General features: G+C 38.1%; 2 pseudogenes; both read left to right on the forward strand.

Annotated features, from left to right (window-relative positions):
* The first annotated feature begins 12,320 nt into the window (after positions 1-12,320).
* LOC100758349 lies at positions 12,321-15,032 on the forward strand (annotated as a pseudogene).
* A 1,247-nt stretch (positions 15,033-16,279) lies between these two features.
* On the forward strand, positions 16,280-16,969 carry LOC100763941 (annotated as a pseudogene).
* The last annotated feature ends 420 nt before the right edge of the window (positions 16,970-17,389 follow it).

Consider the following 17,389-nt stretch of genomic DNA (forward strand, 5'->3'; position numbering starts at 1 on the left):
GAGCCAGTATTTATCTCTAGAGCATAAATGGACCTTGGAAGCCCATTCCATATGGATATCTACTATTGCAGCCCAGACACAAGAAGAAGGGCCTGGGTCCATCAACAAATGGTGTGATGGACTTTCACTGTCCCCCATGGAGGGCCTCGTTATCACTGGGGAGGGGGTGTTTGGTGGGGAGGATGTTAGGGTAAGGGAATAGGGATGTTAGGGTAAGGGAATAAATGGATATGTAAAAAATAGTGCTTCTAAAAAAAAGAAGGAAAAGAGTATTCTCAATAGACTCTGCTGTTATCCATATGAACCCTTTTATAACTGGAACTTCTCTACTGCAGTCTTCAAATTTAATTATTTTTTGGGTCTTCTTTTTTTTATTTTTTATATATTTGAATTACAAACAAGACTGAATTACATGATGATCCAAGTTCTGTTCTCCCTCCCTTACTCCTCTACCACCCCCCAACTAAAATCCTACCTGTAATATGTCCTTTCTTCTAATCTACACCTGAATCAAAATTCCTGCTACCTCATGACGTCTGCATCCTTCCTTTTCTTCCCTTCTCACTCTAGTAGCTTCCTCCCCCCTCTTCCCATGTTCTCACAAATTTCATTATTTTTAGAATAAAAAAATTATTATAATTATTATTATTTTGTTTTTTCAAGACAGGGTTTCTCTGTGTAGCTTTGGAGCCTATCCTGGCACTCGCTCTGTAGATCAATCTGGCCTCAAACTCACAGAGATCCACCTTCCTCTGCCTCCTGAATGCTGGGATTAAAGGTTTGTGCCACCAACACCCGGCTAGAATAAAAATTTTAAATGAAATAAATGAATAGTTCCTTCTTTCTAATGTTGTACCTCATTTTACTTGATAAAATGTTGATGAATTTAGTGTTTCCTTCTCCTCATGGACCCATGGTTTCTAAATTTAATCTTTAGTCATTTTGATTGATGTTCCTGGTTTTACATTCCTTTTCTAACATTTTTGAAATATTTTGAATTTTCTATTTCTACTCCTGTTCTTCAAGTCTTCCATATTGTCTTCAACTTAAAATATTCACTTGGTGAGTATTTTAACTGAGATTTTTAATTGATGTTTTTGCTTTACAGTTATATAATTTTGTTTCATTTTTTTAAATTTTGTACCTTTAGAGAAATCCTTTGTCACATGATCATTAACTGTCTAATTGTATACAACTTTTCATGGTCTCATTGCTTCTCCAAGAAGTGATTTGTGACCTCTTAAGTTTTTTTTAACTCTTATAATCATTGCTTTATTTCTTTATCAGTATGTCATTAACATACACTTATTTGAGTTTATGAGTGTAAGATATTTAGCCATGTTGCTGTTATATCTTCTTGTATATTTGTTTTTAGTTTGGTTATAAATTAGTTTGTATTTCAGAAATCATAATACTGGTTTAATTGTTTTTAATCCAGTGATTTTGGGGGGCTGTTTTAGCTCAAGTGAAGAAATCACTGTATGTTAATCAGTACGCTACAAAGAGAATATTGCTCCTTTTACTGGAAATTATATTAAATCATTTTACAACTGGTTTATATTCATATTATAACAAGAATCAGGATTGGATATCAAAATGCACTGTATGCATGTTGAAAATTCTCAAAAGATTAAAAAAGCATCACATCAAAAAGTTGAAAAGAAGCATGAAATAGGAGGCTTAATATTGGTTCATGATATGACAATTTATTACATTAAGTATCAAGGAAGCACAGATGTTCCCACTTGACAGTGTTATTGCTGTTTAACAGAAATCAGTTCAATTTGGTCAGACCCACCTGTGTATTTCCTGTGGCACACTTTATCATTTCTTCATATACGTGGAACTCTTGATCATGTGGAAAATATGGGCTATACTTTCCTATATTCACCTTAAATCTCAGACCATGTGGGAAATTCCAAATCTGGAAAATGTCATACTCTTCCTGAAGTTCTTCTTTTTGGTTCATATTCACTCTGTGCCCAATGGGATTTGTTAATTGAGTCTTCTTCAGAAGTGCATTTAGCTGTAAGACAGACATCATTCTATATTCTGTTTACACTTTGTTGAATAAAAAAATCTGGTTTTTATTTTATTGCAGGAGCCCAGAGGAGCCATCTCAGCTAAAGTAAATGGACAAAAAGATGATAATAATGTTCCTTGAATTTTACTTCCCACAGAGGAACCTGCTGAACACATAAAGAGACATATATGCAGACACTATTCCTGGATATGCAGCATATTTGTACACACAGACACACAAATGAGAGAGATAGAGACTCACATCTATCCAGAGATACCACAAAACACAGCCACACACATTTTTCCAAACATACACATACACACATGCCTTGGAATCCTTATACATATGCAGGCAAACATAGACAGTCATGTTCATCTAATCATCCATACAAAAACACTGAAAACACATAAACATGGTTGCAAACATATACAGATATACAGAGGAAAAAGCCCACAAGTAAAAACAGCAATAGTGAGAAGCATTGACAAACAGAAAAAATTATCCACACATCAAAAGAAGACATTCAGACAGACACACACAGACAGACAGACAGACAGATGCGTGCGTGCACGCACACACACACACACACACACACACACACACACACACACACACAAAGAGAGAGAGAGAGAGAGAGAGAGAGAGAGAGAGTGAGAGAGAGAGAGACAGAGAGACAGAGACAGAGAGAGGGAACAATGAAGACATACATATGTGTAAGAACATAAATGGAAATGTATACATAGACAAAAATTCTCATACAGACATATTTAGTGTCAAGTATAAACAGGTAGATACACACAGGAAAAATACATGCAGAAAGACACATACAAATTTGTTATCAATTACACAGGAAGACAGACAAATACTCATAGAAAGCTGTACCTAGAGACACATACACGGATGAACAGAAAAACACCAACATGCATACATATAGAGGGAGAAACTTCCAGGCACACACATTAATGCACATGTATGTACTGAACTGAATCACTGCAATATTGCTGGTTTAATAACTATTAGAATATTACCTGTGGTCCCCAGAGATGAGAGTAGGGAAAGAATCAGTTAAGGACACTTATGAATATCATTCCTTACACTATTCCCAACATTCTTGAAGAAAAATGTCCAAGTACCTCATCTAATGCAGGGAGCATTCATGAGAAAGGACTGATGATGTTTACAGTATTAGAACAGGGTTATGATATTCAGATGCTCAGTAACACATCACAGATTGTTCTTGATGCATAATTTCTGGGTGCATTGGTGTGCCCAGTATGTCTTCTTATCCACTGACTTTGTACTAGATTTCTACCAAACTCTAGATTTACTGCTACAGGAGAAAAATGCTCAGACATCTTTCTTTTGGGGGCAATACTTCCTAGTCCACTGAGTTTGGACATCTGATAGACTCCTCAAGATATGACAGTGATGACACCAAAGACCATCCAATAGAAGAAATATTACCTTTAAGCAACTAGAACCATGTCTTTTTCCAAAGAGCATGGTTGGATTTTCTACTTGTTGAAGAAAAATCTCATGCAGTGCATGGGCCAGAGCATACACAGCATTGTATATGTCATAAAGGCCATCATTAAAGGCCATGTCAAAAGTCCAAATCACTAGCCATTCCATTGAGACATCTGATGAGCAGTTCCTCAGTGTCTTACAGTTGGATGTGGAGACTTCACATTTAAAGTTCATCCACTCCAGCCTTGCAAGTTATTCATCTGTATACTTGAGAGGGTTCATTGCCTGGACAAAATATTTAAAGCCAGAAATCTCACCATGATGTTGTGTAAAAGCTAGAGTCATATGTGTTCAGTCAAGCATGAAGTCTCTTTTATTTGTAGTCACATCCCACTGTGAGGTGAGGACCCATATTTTCTGTAAACCTCGGGATTCCCACATTTGAAAGCTCACAGCAAAAGTAGTGTCTGAGTCACCATAAATGATAACAACTTTTGTGGATGATGCCTTGATTCGGTTATAATACAATTCAGCTCTGGACATGTATAACTGCATGTTGATTGGAATCATATTTACAAAGGCAAAGCAGACTGTATTTTTTTCACATGCTCTTCTCAAATACGATAAAAAGTGGCTACCATGATCATTGTCTGAGATGACCAACCCTACCCAGTTCCAGCTGAAGTGAAGTATGACAGAGACCATGGCCAAGACTAGAGATGTGTGCTTGGGGGCTATTTGATACAGATAGGGAAATTTTTCATGATCACTTAGGATTGGATGGAAGGGGCCATAGGTAAGCTGTATGACCTAGGATGCAGGGAACAGCATGAGCTACCATGCACTCCTAAGGACTTGTAAACACATTTTTTTCTCTGCAAACAATTCTAGAAAAACCCCTTACCTAGTTCCCTTAGCTATTACTTCTTCCCTTATCTGCATTACAAACAAGGAAATGTGGATGGCCCATCATTATCTGAATAGTACTCATAAGCTACATAGATTTTCATAAATGTAAGTCTATTCCTCTCCTAACACAGGTTTTAGTATCTGGGAATTATATCAATGATGCCACCATTTGAGTCAAATCCAACCCATAAAGTTATTACCTGTTGGGGGTTTCCAGAGTTCCATGTATGACAGAAATATAGCAGACGTTTCCCAGTTTGGTCCTGTGAGCATCAAAATGCACATGATATCTTCCTCACAGTTATAATTAGGGAAAAAACCAGGGTCTTGTCCCAAAATTCGACTGTGACTGTATAATTGAGGCACATTGAAACAATTATCTTCATAATAATCAAATACTAAAGATTTATTGGGTAATAAATCAGGGTTCCTGTTGACCTCATCCATGGTAAAAGCCAAGGCCACTGCAAACTTGTAGTTCTCAGATGGTTTTCTGTAAAAGGGTACAGTGTTTAATGTTGACACAGATCAATAAACAATCATTTGTGTCAATACAAGGACTACCTTGTACTGAAAAGTATTCCCAACCTCCCTCAAATATTGAAACAAATATCTTATGTTTTGAGGTTGGAAAGACATAAGAACTTCGAAGCTTGCAAAACATTCAAGGTCATGAGGCTGGATCTCCCATGAGTGAGATGCTCTATTGGCATGTTACATAGAAAGCATTTTCCACCTCTGGTTTGTGACTGCTTCCTTACATGGTATATACTGGGCACATTCATTGACCAAACAGTAAACATAGCCATCTTCACATTGAAATTATTAAGTAATATAAAAAAATCACATGATGTGCAAGCTAAAGTGTTTATATTATTTGCATTGAAAATTACTGTAATGCCTATGGTTGACAAAGAATCACAGATGAGTACACAATAATCTTTATGGGGCAACATTTGTCTATGGACTTACAATTAATGATAATTATGGACAATATAGTTAACGTATCCTCTCATGTCATCTAAATCTTGCACAAGATTTTCTTTCATGTTTAACTGTTGCAGACAAAAAATCCTCTTGAATACTTATTTTTAAATAAGTCCAAACAACGAAGACCTATTTGGTAAAAGATGTATATGTCTGCATCCATATGTCTGTTTGACAAGATTAATGCTATCTTTGGCCATTAAAGGGCACAAATCACTTGATTTTGAATAACAATAGTCTAGTCTGGTCTCACTTGCACAAGACTCACCTGCTCTAGGTCCTGAATGCAGATATTAAAGGTGTAGATCCCCACTTCAGTATTGTTCAAATATTTCAGTTTTACACAGGCATGTCATATACTCAAACTGGGCATATCTGACTGTCATTTTTTTCTACTACATAATATCATTTGACTACCTTTGCATTTACACTAGCACAACACTAGAATCCCACTGAGATTTGTATGGCCAGTATTACATATTTGTAAAATAGAAGAATATAAAGTTTAAAATGCGTGGGGATGTTTAATTGTTTTCTAATAAAAAAAGTACAAGTCAGTTGGAAGACACAAATTTGCATGGTATCTTTATGGGAAGAAGATAGCTTTGGGTTCTTCCTAGTCATTTTATAAAATATGATTAATATACATCAAACATGCTACTTTATTTGAATGATTTACTGTCAGTTAAATTCAATCTCTTTTTCATTTACAAATTGTAGCTTTCCCATATCTTTGTGTATCAAAAGAGGCACTTTATAAATGTTCCTGATTACCAAAGAAAAGTATAATTGTAATTTTCAGTAAAAACAAAGTAATTTGAGAATTGAACTTATGTTACTAAAACACTAACTTCACTACACTGAAATTAAGAAAATTCAGTTATGTGAGCACTCATATTGGCCTATTGAAATAAAGAGCTGTGATTTAAACCAACTACCATCATTCTTTAAAACCAACAAGTGTATAGTACCTACATTGGTAAAATATGCATCTATAATAAATAAAGCTACTGAAAGAGAAACATAAGAGGTAAGTGTGACATAAATGTCAGGGAATAAAAAATATACATAAAGAGAAAAGACACATGATTCTTAAGTAAGGTTAAACATCTGCAAGTAGATCACTCCTCACCCTGTTCTCAAGTGTTACCAAATAGCATATGCCACAGTTGTCACTCAGGCAAATGACAAGGGAAGTAACCATCCATCACTATTAGTTGTAGCCTCAATTGTCAAAGACTACAAACACATATTTTACAATCCATACATTCTTTCTTTCTTGTAAAGGGAAAGCAGACAACTGGATTTTGCAATACTTCAAAGGCATTGGCTGTTCATGCATAGAAGTGAAGTATGGAGGAACAGGAAGCCAAATGGAGCTTAAAACAGAGAGGTCCCCTATGTATATTCTTGAGTGAGCCACAGGAGTCAGAGTGGCTGCATGCAAGGAATATAAGGGAATACTTAATATCTGTGAGAAATATCTTTTGTAGCTATGCTTTCCACAAACATTTGTGATTTTCTCACAAGCACACATTGGTGAAAGGACCACCAGCATATTCTAATGTCATTCACTTTCATATCCATATGATTAAATTATTGAAATAGTATCAGTTTTCTTTTAATAAGACATTACTGGCTATTGCGCTATGGATAACATCAAGAGGAGGGTTCTTTGTGGTGAATCGTGGTAGAGACTGCTTCCTTCTTTCTACTTCCAGATTTGTAAGTGGGAGGCTAACTGGAAGAAAAACAGAATACACACTGGGCATGCAAAAACGGTAAAATAGCAATGAGTCTCTAACAGAACTTGGGGTCATTTGTTACAGATGTTCAGAGGACAGAAGATTCAAGACACATCTTGAAATATTGATGATGATATTTATGTAGAAAATACAAGAAAAACTTACTGCATATTCAAAATTTGGTTGAAATACTTTTTGTCCACTGGCCATTGTACTGTTCTGGGGAAGAAGACACAACCTACCTTCAAGTCTCCATCCTTGTCTTCACTCTGCTTTATTTTCCAAAAACACTTGGGATGCATGAGACTGGCCAAGAGAATTGGAATGTTCAGAAGCAGCAAGAGGAAACCCAAAATGAGCATTTTTATCCTGTTCTACACAAGGACAGCATGAATGATGAAGTGTCATGTAGAGAAGCTCACTAAATGGGCACCCACTGTTCCTACTTGCTTTTATTCCTTAGCCAAATGAGAGGCTATTTTCAAATATGTGATTCTGTTTTCATCCATTTGTTTCTTCAACCCTGTTGGAATATTGAACACTCTCTTCCCTGGGTCTCTGCATCTGGGGAGCACAGTGTATGTGAAAAACATGCATTCATACATATGTAAGGGGATAGTAAAGTCTGTCATTCCATGACATCACTGATGGTTTTGGCCCCTGGGAGAAGGCCCCTGGGAGAAACACATTTTTAGAAAATTTGCTCCCATTACTACCTCACTTTATGGGAACACCATTAAAAATGAGGCAAGAATATTTTCTTAGATGACCCACAGAGAATACATAAATTAATGCTTCAAGAAGGACACAGATGTTAGAATTCATGGTTAGACATGGGGCGTTACATCAACAAGTCCATGCCAGTGCTAGGTAGTCTAATTTGGGGAACATCTGACATCCAAAGCATAAGCACTGTGTGGCCTATGTTACACCAGTGACAGGTACAGAATATCCAAACAATCAATGCCTGTGCTTCCATTGTCTAGAGACTGTATAAACAGGTCAAATCACAAAATTTCTGCATCCTCTTGAATCCCAAAATGTCCATCTGATTAGAGAATCACAATTCATTTTCATGTTCAATGTTGATTTTTAAATATTGAAATATGCAAAGAGTAAACCAGAGCTTTGTGCCCTATTTCAAATACTGCATCAGACCTATCACTCTTCCTCCCAAACAATCATTATAAATGAGATGATAAGCTGAAAATTTGAGTTCCAAACAATCTCCCTCTCTTATCCTCAGTTTTCATAGATACCATTTGATGAACAAATTCTTCTACTTTAGCTTTAATTTCCCACATTGTTTTGCTAATTTACATTCCAGAAGTGACTTGAAGATTTGTGCTGAGTGTCTTAGTAGCAAAGAAGGAATGTGAAAATTCTTATTCCATTGTCATAGTCAGCTACTCAGTTTTGCATTCTAGGATCTTAAATGTTAGTGGGAGAGTGTACTGATGATATTTTCTTATGGAATTTTCTCTCATTGGCTTTACTTGTTATCACATCCTCAATTATGGCAAGAGTGTTCAATCCTCAAATAATACCTGGTTTTTTTATCTAATATATTTGTATGTCACACATACACATACAGTATCATATGTGTGTGTGTGTGTGTGTGTGTGTGTGTGAGAGAGAGAGAGAGAGAGAGAGAGAGAGAGAGAGAGAGAGAGAGAGAAACAGACATTCAGATGGACAAACAGACTGAAAGACCAAAGAAACACACTTTGCATCTATAGTTGTTGAAAAGTCTTAATTTCCCATAGCTGACTCTTGAGTTTGAAATGGTTATGTCCTGTTTCATCTCGTATTCCTCTAATGATATCATTTAATTCTTCCAGCCTGAGGGCAAATTGTTGTTTGTATATAAATCTGCATGCCTTTTATCTGACTTTTATTTTATCTAATTGAACGACGGACCCAGTAAAATTATCCATTTACCTTTAATTTCAATTAATTATTAATTACATAGAAGCTCTTTATTTACTATTTAACACAGTTAAAATTTCTATGTATTATTTAAATGAGATAACTTTTTGAATAAACACCTGAATATTCTAAGAATGATTGTAAATAAAAATGTTCACTATTTGTTTTTGAAGTGAAATAAAAAAAATAAATGATATTTTTTCTTAATTTGCTAATTTGTTGCCCAGCCAAAAAGTTGATTTCACATCATTCATATTCTGAATATTTCTTAAACAAACATGGACAGGCAAGTGGCTATGTGCTGTACCAACATATGTACCTCTAGGTAGTCCCCTTACAATTGTGTATGAACAATAACATGCTTGTCCTTTTATTTACAAAAGCATCTGTATACTGCTAACTACACTGGCTGCCTCATTTTATACACACATTAGGTATGTTCAGGGGATTCCCCAAAATTCACACATGCTCACTAATTTTTACTCATCTTTTGATTCTTTCCATTCTCACTCAGATAGAGAACTCTCATTGAAACTAGTATTTTCATTTTTTTCATACATAAGGCAACTGGACATAATTTAAAACTCACAAGTTTTGAATAATCTCAAAACAGAAAAGTTAAAATATAATTCTCTTTGTAAAGATCTGTATTAATGGGGCTGAAGTCATGGCCTCAATGGACATAAACCTTGATTGCTCTTCCAGAGGACCTGGCTTTCATTCCCAGAACCCACATGGATGTCCATAAGCATTCATCAATTCAGCTCTAGAGGATGCAAATTCCTATTCTGACCTCTCTGAACTCATTCATGTATTATTTGTGATAAGAAAGTTTTATTACTCACTTTAAGACAAGTAAAAAAAGGTTATGTATATTTTATCATAAAGAATTTTTAAGAAACTGAAATAACAAGATAAAACAAAATCTACTACCTCAAAGATGGACAAGGCAAAACAGCATGAGGGAAAGAACCACAGGAGAAACATAAGAAACATATATCCACTCATTCACAAACATAGAAATGCCATAAAAACAATAACAGGAAAGCCATAATTTATATTCCAAGGATCTGATTTAGAGCAATAAAGGCTCTATGATTTATACTTCAGCTCCTGTGTGTTCATATAAGTTTTGGTCATTAGAAGATCTTGTTCTCCTGGTGTTATCCATGCCCTTTGGTTCCCATAGTCTACTGGCTCCTCTTCTGAGTGGTTTCTTTTTTGCTGAGGAGAGGAATATGATAGTTACATCCTACTTAGAGGTGTGTGTCCAAAGGTATCTCAATCTCTCTGAATAATATCTGGATGTGCATCTCTGTGTTTATTCCCATTGTCTACAGGAGAAAGACTTTCTGGTGATAGTTGAATAACTTTCTGATCTACGAGTATATGAGAGTCATTTTGTCACAACATTTTTTATTGGAGAAGCAATATTTGGTATTACACTATATCTCTGGGCTAGGTACTCAGCTCTATGTCCTCTAAGGAGTGCCAAATAGGGATTCTATGTTCTGCAGTGAGGCTGAAGTCAATTTACATATTGGTAAATTATGAATTACTCCCAAAAGCCTGTGCTACCAATGCCACAGAATTTTTGCAGTCAGGAATGATTACACATGGTAAATTTTGTGGCTGTGTTGGTGTTAATGTTCCTTTTTTGGTACACTGATGAATCCCTTCCCATAATAAAGACTCTGGAACATGTTGGTTAAGTTCTAAAGTAGGTAACAACCTGACCTTTATATGTTAATGAATTCTGTAGGTATTATCTTAAGCAATAGGGCCTTACTATCAGTTTGTGGAGAGGACAGTATGGTCTTCACAGCAGGCTGGATTGTTTGAGGATTTTCTCAGGACCACTTTAACCATTGACTCAAATGAGTGCAACCCAGTCCTGTTACCGGAAGCTTGATTTGATGTCTAGATATGAGCAGTTGGAACTCTATCTCCCTCATTCTTTGTAGAATTAATTAATATCACTTTCATATATCTCAGGAAGTATTTACTGCTCTAAATTTTCCTACTTCAACACTAACAACCATCAGTTTTAGCTGCCATTCTTCACATTTCCTCATTCAACCCTATTTCTCCTCTCACAACCAATATGAAAATCCAATTCCAATCTACACCCACCAAATGTTTACTCATAAAATATATTCTGTTACCCAACCCCTGGTGTATAATTTAAGAAAAGCAGTTTGGGAAAGAAAGATGCAATTTGGAAAGTTTGAAGTAGAGGGAATTTTTATTATGGAAAAGGATCATGAAAAAGCTAATGGGAGGGGGCAGTCAAGCCTCCAGGTACAGAAGCAGCAGAAGAAGAGGAATGGAGAGAGACTGAGAGAATGAAAGGAGGAAAGAAAGAAAGAGAGAGATAGAAGGAAAGGAAAAGAAAGAAAGGAAGAAAGGAAGAAAGAAAGAAAGAAAGAAAGAAAGAGAGAGAGAAAGAGAAAGAGAAAGAAAGAAAGAAAGAAAGAAAGAAAGAAAGAAAGAAGGGAAGGGAGAGAGAAAGAAAGAAAGAAAGAAGGGAAGGGAGAGAGAAAGGAGGATAGTAATTGCTCAAGGCGCTTTTAAAAGGGAACATAGAAAATATGCAGAGGTATTGCTTTAGTGGCTGAAGATGAGTATGTACACTGTACAACCCCCAGGGCAGGAAAGCAAAGCAGCCAAACTAACAACACATTATGTACCCCTTGCCACTCCTTCTATAACTAACTTATACAAGGCCATAGGTTATAGCGTTGTTATCATTCATTTGATGGCTAATATCCACAGATAAAAATACATATAAGAGTCCGCAGGGGGTGTTGGCCCCGCGCCCCTGCCGTGTGCTCCCTCTGCTCCAACACTTGGCTCAAGACCATGTCCCTGCCAGGTCCCCAGGCTTGGTGCTGCTGGTGTGGACGCAGACTTCCTTGGGACAGTTCCTCCTGCTTCTCAGCAGCAGCACCTGCCAAGCCACCCCTCTGCTCACCGCCTGCCACACTGCCAGTGTCTCTTCCTCCCAGTCTCAAGCAAGTTGTGTTGGGTTTATGTCTTTATTTGACGAAAACGAGCTGTTGCACAGCCAATGGTACCTGTATTGGGGTAAGAGCATACAAGCAAGAAGCTTTCAACCTCAGTGGTGAAAACTTTTTCATGTCAGAGACCGAGAACACTTGCAGTCATTTATGTCATCCCTTATTCTCCAGACAGAAGATACCAAAAAGTTGCAATCAAAGATATCTTCATCTTATTGATAAAGTCACTAATAAGCCAAAATGTCTGTCAATGTCAACCGAAGCATGTCAGACCAGTTCTATCGCTACAGGATGCCCTTTTTGATGCCAAGGTTGAGGGCAAAGGAAATGAAATCAAGATAGTTATAGTCAATATAGTTGACATTGCAAAGGCACTTAATCGGCTTCCAATGTATCCCATTAAATACTTTGAATGTGAGCTGGGGGCACAGACCCAATTTGATGCTAAGAATGACCAGTACTTTGCCAAGGGATCACATGAGGTGAATAAGCTGCAACACATGTTGGATGCATTTATTAAAAAAAATGTTCTTTGTCCTGAGTGTGAGAATCCTGAAGCCGTTCTGCATGTCATTCCAAAAAGAAGCAAACAATAGTTAATTCTTGTAAATCCTGTGGGTGCCGAGGTATGCTTGACACACCTCATAAACTCTGTACATTCATTCTCAAAAACCCACCTGAGAATAGTTACAGTGGTAGAGGAAAGAAAGACAAGGAAAAGAAAACGAGAAAGGGCAAGGATAAGGAAAATGGCTCCGTTTCCAGCAGTGAGACACCACCCCCTCCACCACCAAATGAAATTAGTCCTCCTCCACATGCTGTGGGAGAGGAGAAGGATGATGACTGGGGGGGGATAACCAAGAGCCAGTCAGCAATCACATACAACTTCAATCAAATTACTCAAGAGGCAGAGGCTGGGAGACCTCAGTCAGTTCAAGGCCAACCTGCTCGACATGGTATCTTTATCAACAGAGAAACCCTGTCTCAGAAAACAAAAGGCAAATCAAAAATCAAAGGAAGAAAATGAATGCAAAGAGAAAGGAAAATTCTACGTTGAACTTTTTCATTTTTTATTCTTCCCTCATATGCATCCTCACTGCAGTTTAATCTCTCCCATCTCCTTTTTGTCCTTTCTCCCCACCTCACCTCTATTTCTGATCCTCTCCTCCTCTATTCACCTGCAGAAAATAGTGGGCCTCCCAGTGACAACAACCAAATTCATTGAGACTGGCCACAAGCACTCATTTTTTTTTCCAGACAGGTTTTCTTTGTGTAGCTTTGGAGTCTATCCTGGCACTTGCTCTGGAGATCAGGCTGGCCTGGAACTCACAGAGATCTGCCTGCCTTTGCCTCAGCAGTGCTGGGATTAAAGGTGTGCTCCACCACTGCCTGGCTGGCCACAAGCACTCTTATCAAGGCAGGATGAGGAAACACACCAAACAGAAAAATTCCCCAAATCAAAGAAATTAGTCAGAGTCAGTGCCACATCCACAGTTAGAAGACCCACAAAAAATATCAAGTTAAACAAGCAAAATACCTGTTCAGAGGACTTATTTGGGTCTTTTAATTTTTTTTCATGTACATTGTTGTTTTGAATACATTTGTATCTGGGTGAACATTCCAGATTCCCTGGAATTGGAGTTATACTTAGCTGTGAGCAATCTGAGTACTTGGAATTGAACTCAGGTCCTGTAGAAGTGCAGTCAGTGTTTTCATCTTATAAGCCATCTCTCCAGGCAATGACTTACTCAATTCTATACAGGGTGATTGATTGTCAGATAAGTCTCTGTGATCCCATATGAGCCATAGTTATTTCATTCTGAGGCCTTGTTCTCCTCATGGTGTCTTAGAAACCTCTGGGTGCTACAATTATCACTGCCAATTCCCCAAGATTTTATGTGGAATTTCTTTCTCATTGTTGTCCAAACTTCTTTACCAGTTAAAATCACACCATCCAGGTCACAAAAGCAAGAAGTTCACAGAAAATTCATCAGAAGCCTGGGCAATATTGATTTAGCGCCAGTGACTAAATAAAGGAAATGATGTGAGTGCAGAGGTGGCATATGCCTACTACTTTTACATTCTGGGAGGAGAAGGGAGGAGTGATAGGAGCTTCAGCATATGCCATCTGTCTGAAGAGAAAACAAAACTTCATGCACAACACACTTCAGTTGGCAGGTGCACAAACTCTGGAGCTTGACTGAGATGCTGAAATCAATGAGCCAACACCAGGATTTGACTTGAGGTCCTTAGGACACAGGAGGACCAATTTCCCCAATGCCACAGATTATGCAATATCCTGGCCCTTGTCTGCAAGGCCACCTCTTCCATGATATGTCAATTTTAGGTCTGAACCAAAGGTTCACAATAAAGTGATAAGTGGGACTTGGTATGGTGTCCACCCTTGACCAGCAAGAACCAGGAAACACCGAGGAATCTTCTTCTCACAGTTTGATCGGGAACTTTGATTTACAGTGAATGGCGGTCCCCGGTAGAGAAAGATGGGGCCTGATATAGTCTACACCTACAAATCATGTAACCCTATGTGTCGCGCCAGGATAGGTTGTCTCCAAGCAGAATTAAGAGGATACATGGCCTTTACCAAATTAGGAGTTGATTACCACAGAGAGCACTCACCGTTGGGTTGGCGGAAGGTAGAAACCAGTGCCATCTTTTGGGTGCAGTACTTTGCAGCTCCCAACAATATGGTAACCTTGTATCATCAGGGCTATGAGTCACAGGTCTTGAAGGAGTTTTAGGCAGAACTCCTCAGGAGATGGACCTGAGCTTTGAGAATCCTTTGTGCCTCAGGCAGCAACTAAGGTGGAAACTTGAGCCTGGGTTGAGGCTCTACATTTGTCTCCTATCCACAGTTGTGGCTTCAACTGCATAGTTTTGACAGCTGCTGCTGCTGTGGGCCTTGGCCATACACAATTTCTTCTTGGGGACTAATAGCTCAGGCTAGGCTACATCTCATGGTAATCTTATATCTGCAACTCCTAAATGCACCTCCCCCACATCCAAGATCTTCAAAAAGTAAAAAAAAATTTCCCTACTTCTAGCAGCCTGGGCAAGGATGTCTACAGTATCAAATGCCCTGAGACGACCTAGAGAGGAATACAGAATACTGCACACTGGAGTTGGCTGTGAGGCATATTCAGGCAAATGTTACAATTAATATATGGTTCTATTTCATTCACCCTTTTATGAGAACACCCCCTTTTTCTTTTCAGTGGAACTGAGACACTATTCCCCTTGTGAAAATGACACCACATATAAATTCCAAGAAATAGATAAGTCTGTACCCAAGAATACCTTCTCCAAGATCATTGTATTAATTAACTTCCATTGCCTTCTTCCTCATAAGATCTGGCGTTCACTCACAGAAAGCATTTTCAAGTTTTGAATCTATTCATGTAAAGTAGTATTCTACAGTATTCAGATGTCAGTCAGGCTTCTGTAGTTTCCCTGCTACCAATCCCATTAAATTTTAAAGGTAATATGTTTATTGAAAGTGAAGACTCCCCAAGATTGTAATCCCAGTGTCTCTGGTATTAAATAGAGACCAGAAAATTTTCAGAAGCTGGACAGGTAGCAATGCTAGTAAAAGACAAACATGGACACTCAAGTTTTTCCCTTGAACACCAAAGACATGCTCTCTCACACATTTTATACACACACACTCACACTGGAAAGAGAAAGTTGTTCAACTATGTTTATTACCACCCTATTCATAATAATATGAAAACAAATGAGCCTTGATGTCCTGAGGACATGCAACACATGTCAGCTCACCCAAGACATGGAACCCATAACAGAGTGAAACTCAGATGACACTAAAGTCCAATTTGGTGAAATGATGAGTTTCACTGGAGCTACATACAGGGATATGGAAGAGGGGTTACTTAAAGGAGTCATAATTAACAAAAGACAGCTGCATCACCGAAGTTCACCCAAGCACAGGTGATAGCTCACAAAACAGGGAAATCTTGAGCACACTGCACAGCCTGCAGGCACCTCAACAGGGTGAGATTGTTCCTTCCAAGAGCCTCAGTTGGTCTAAACCTTTCCCAAGAATCATGGCTGCTTTCATCTTTTCCCAGGTAGCTGGCCTCATTTCAGAGTCATCCATTTATTCCTTCCTAAAACTTTTGCCTCTGGAGGGAGCAGATCCACCTAGCTAGAATGCAGGGATGGCCATGACGGACTTTAAGTGGGGCTTCATGTATCTTTGCCAGGTGGTCAGGAAGACCAAATACACTCTGATAGATGAGCAAGACATACCAGTGTTGGAGAGCTACTCCTTTGAAGGTGGAATGGAAGTAATCTGATGGAAATGATGCTAAAATATTAGCATATGCCTTCATTAAAAAACCTGGGAAGGGTTCTGCCAGGCTTCTGAATAAGCTGCTGTGGGAACCACAAGGTGGGGGTTTCCCCGGTTTCATGTGGTACATCTCAATGCAGTGACTGTGGACTGTAACCTGGATAACCTGCAATTGGCAGTATAGGGCTGGTGACCCAATGCTGAAGAGACATCCTGCAAACAAACAAAGCATAATTTATACTGACTTGCTAGCTATCCAGCTTCTTCCCCCCAAACCCTATGAAGAACAATTCCCTGTCCTGGATGTGACCCTGTAGTATATCCAAATGGAGATGTGTTGAAGGATGAAGAAAATTCCTGTGCCCACAATGATTGTCAATACCCTCCTAGTACAGTGAGTGAGAAGCAGGTTCAGGAATCCCTCATCTGTGGGCTTGGCCAGGTGGCTCCATTCTGTGGCTCTCAGTGCCAGAAGAAAGACAGACCTGTCCTCAAAAATCACCTTCCATAGAGGAGTTATCCCTTCCAGCATGAGCTTGAACTAGAGAGATTAACTGGCTGAAGAAAATGTAAAATCAGAGAAAACAATGATGTGAACAATTAAAAACCTGAGACATAGCTAGGTAGGGTGATTTGACTTTATTTCTAGGATTAGAAATGAGACTTGAGTATACTTTTAGGAAGGACTGCAGAGTCTATATGACTAATGGGAGAATAGAATTCATTCCTTCCTGTGAAAATCTAATTAATTAGATAAGATCCCAAATATAATCATTAATTCCTGACAACAGTAAAATATTATCTTTTCTTCATTTCCTCACTTTTTCCTACTTCCGTGTGTTCATGCCTTCTTCCTTGCATATTCAATGTACTTTTGATCAAAATTGGAAAATTTCCACCTTTTATCAAGGAGGTACTTATGATTGATAGCTGCTAAGAGAGGTCAAATGAGTTTTCTTCCATGTTGTAATCCATTAGCACT

This window comes from Cricetulus griseus, unplaced genomic scaffold, assembly GCF_003668045.3.
Source record: "Cricetulus griseus strain 17A/GY unplaced genomic scaffold, alternate assembly CriGri-PICRH-1.0 unplaced_scaffold_157, whole genome shotgun sequence".
NCBI classification, from domain to species: Eukaryota; Metazoa; Chordata; class Mammalia; order Rodentia; family Cricetidae; genus Cricetulus; species Cricetulus griseus.